Source organism: Leopardus geoffroyi, chromosome A2 (assembly GCF_018350155.1).
Source record: "Leopardus geoffroyi isolate Oge1 chromosome A2, O.geoffroyi_Oge1_pat1.0, whole genome shotgun sequence".
Lineage (NCBI taxonomy): Eukaryota > Metazoa > Chordata > Mammalia > Carnivora > Felidae > Leopardus > Leopardus geoffroyi.
The window spans coordinates 10,640,829-10,644,442 of record NC_059331.1 but is presented as its reverse complement, the minus strand read 5'-3'; the positions used below and the strand labels follow the sequence as shown (position 1 = coordinate 10,644,442).

Below are 3,614 nucleotides of genomic sequence, written 5' to 3'. Positions count from 1 at the left end.
CTTTTCCCAGATCTTGCCTTTCTTCACACTTTTTTGCTTCACATTTTTTGTTTCACTGAGAATGTGTCATGCAATTGTAATACAGTTAGATTGTTTATTTTCACTTGGTGCACTCCATTCTAGGATTCCATCGGCCCCCGAGTTTTATGTTTGCATTGACTTATATTCCGCAACTTTACTGAATTCGTTTATTACTCTAACAGTTTTTCTTGTTTTTAATGTCTTTTTTTAGTAACACCACCTTTTGTGAAGAGGAATCATATTACTTCTTCCATTCTGATTTTGATGCCTTTTATTTCCTTCTTTTCTTTCTTTTCTTTTTTCTTTTTTTGGCTAGTTGCTCTGTCTGGAACAGGCAATGCCACGTTGCGTAAAAGGTATGAAAACAAACGTGCTCGTCTTGCCTTATCTTAGGGGTCGCTCTCAGTGTTTCACTATTGAGAATGATTTTAGAGGTGGGTTTTCATATGACCTATTTTGTGTTGTGGAAGCTTCCTTCCATTCTTAGTTTTTGAATGCTGTTACTATTAAGGAGCACTCCACTTTGTACCATTTTATTTACCGTCAGTTGATATAATCATGTGCTTTTGCCCTTCATTCTGTTAATGTGTTGTACTACACTGAAGGAGAGTTATTAATTAAACCATCCTTGCCTTCCAAGTATAAATCCCACTTGGTCATGATGCAAAATCCTTTTCTACACTGTGATCAAAAGCCTGCTATGCTTAAATAAGTTCGCATCAATATTTCATGGGAATATTGCTCTGTAGTCTTCTTTTCTTGCAATGGCTTTTCATGGCTTTGGTATCAGTGCAATGCTGACCTGATAGAATAAAGTACGAAATATTTCCCTTTGAAGACTTTGAGAAAGACTGGTGTTAATTCTTTTAATTCTGTGTGGTTCTAGAGGTCCTTAGCCATGGCCAGTACACTGGAATGCCTCCATTACAAAATGCAATTCTCCTAGGAGAAAGGAGCTCTTTGACTTATGGTGTAGCCTGTCCTCTGCTTTCTAAAAAGATGTACTTCAGCTACAAGAGTATACGGTACCACAATAATGGAGAACTCTGTTTCTCTCCCTACCCACACTCATGTGTGTGTGTGTGTGTGTGTGTGTGTATGTGTGTGTAGTGCAAAGAAAATTTATTAGTGAAGTACACACCCATAAAGCATTTATAGAAAGATGAAGCTGTCTTATGCAATAGAAAATGCAGAAATTAGACCAACTGGACCCAGAGTAAAGGTAGAGAGAAAGACAGAGAATTATGCAGGAATGAATTATGTTCCATTTGTATACATTACATAAAATGTATCCTGTTGTAGACAGACATCATATATAACATATTCATATAAAAATGATGGTGAACTGTGGTGTCCATTGCCTTAGAATGTTTCCACAGATGCAGAAGGCTTTGAGTTCTTCTCTCTGCTATTTGCATCCAACTCCTACTCCTGTTGTGTTACCTGCTCTGCTCACAACATTCTCTTTGATGTTGCCTGATGCTTTCATGTGAGCTCTTGATTCAAGTTCTTTCCACATGCGATTTCTCTGCCTTAAGTGTTTTTTTCAAAGATATCTGCACGGTTCATATATTTCTTAGTTTTCCAGCTCAGAAGCTCCTGATCGCCCATGATACAAAGGCAGGTTTCCCTTCCACTTAGGACAACGTTGTCCTGAATTATTTTACCTGTTAGTTTAACCACCACTTGAAACGTCGTTTATTACTTTATTAATATTCTATTCCTCCCTGTGAGACACACACATCTTAGACTCAGTCTTGTTAAGGTAAAATACACATCACTACTTTTTGCTATGCTTTCAACAACAGTTGTCACAATATAATTTGTAAATTTTGTTGGGTCAAAAAAAAAAGGTCTCAGGAAATTTATGGAGAAGAACATTGGTTTGAATAATTGTTTTGATTCAGAACAAGAATTGCAAACAGTTTCAGACTCATGGAAAACATGGAACATTCAGATTCTCTGAAATTTTCTGGCACCTATTCAAGAATGGTAGGGAATGTATAATAATTAATGGGTGAAGTATGTTGAAAACACAGCATTTCTTTCAATTCTGTGATCACTGCCTGTGCCTTTACAATGCTCTTGTCTCTGTTCCAGCTGTTTTCACCAGACACATGGAAGGAAGAAATCAAACCCATGTTACAGAATTTATCCTCTTGGGACTCTCAGATGAAGGGGAGCTGCAGTCACTGCTCTTTTGGCCATTCCTGTCCATGTACCTGGTCACCTTCACTGGGAGCCTGCTCATGATCCTGGCCATTATCACAGACTCCCGCCTCCACACACCCATGTACTTCTTCCTCTCCAACCTGTGCTTTTCAGACATCTGTTTCACCTCCACCACCGTCCCAAAGATGCTGCTGAACATCCAGACGCAGAGCAAAGCGATCTCCTACAAAGGTTGTCTCAGCCAGATGTACTTTTTCATGCTTTTTGGAGTATTAGACACCTTCCTCTTGACTGTGATGGCCTATGACCGGTTTGTGGCCATCTGTCACCCACTGCACTACATGGTCATCATGAATCCCAAGTTCTGTGGCATCCTGCTCTTGGGATCCTGGTTATTGAGTATTTTTAACTCTCTATTACATGACTTACTGATTTTGCGACTCTCTTTTTGCACAGTTCTGGAAATCCTTCACTTTTTCTGTGAACTTAATCAGGTGATCCAACTTGCTTGCTCTGATACCTTCCTCAATGACCTGATGATCTATCTCACAAGTGGACTTCTGGGTGTTGTTCCACTCACTGGCATCCTTTCCTCTTACTCTAGAATTGTCACTTCCATTTTGAGAATTTCATCAGTGAGGGGCAAGTATAAAGCATTTTCCACGTGTGGGTCTCACCTCTCAGTGGTCTCTTTGTTCTATGGTACAAGCCTTGGGGTGTATCTGAGTTCTGCTGCTGCACAAAACTCCAGGACAAGTGCCATAGCCTCAGTGATGTTCACAGTGGTTGACGCCCATGCTGAACCCCTTCATCTATGGCCTGAGGAACAGAGACATCAAGCAAGCCCTGGGAAAGCCCTTTAGCAGAGGGACATTCTCAGCATATAAGATTCTTTGTTTCAGGATAAAGACTTGAGTAACAGGGGTCCAAACCCTAGAAAACCTAGATCATGATATTTGTATCAGTTCATAGATTGACAAACTGCAGTTTATCTTTTTACAGTATTTGATTGATAGAAGTTTTTCGTACATTATGAGCAACTATTTCTTCTGTCATTTTTAGTGTTTATTTATTTTGAGAAAGAGAGGAGGAATGGGTGTGGAGGGACAGAGAGGTTGAAGGAATATCCCAAGCCACGTCTATCCTATCAGCACAGAGCCTGAAGTGGGGCTCAATGCCACAATTTGTAAGATCTTGACCTGAACCAAATCAAGAGTTGGACACTTAACTGACTGAGCCACCCATGCACCCCTGCCATAAAATATTTAATAAAGGAAATTGGGTGCATATTAAATGACTGGAAAAGACAAAGGAATGAGGGTATGCTGTTATTCCTGCCAGGGGAAGGCATCTACCCCCTTAGATTATCTGCTTTAGGAAAAAGGAAATTTGTTATACCCAAGTCATACCAAGTATGAAAG

At 39.8% G+C, this 3,614-nt stretch overlaps 1 pseudogene; it reads left to right on the top strand.

Moving 5' to 3' along the window:
* The first annotated feature begins 2,138 nt into the window (after positions 1-2,138).
* Positions 2,139-3,108, top strand: LOC123604905 (annotated as a pseudogene).
* The last annotated feature ends 506 nt before the right edge of the window (positions 3,109-3,614 follow it).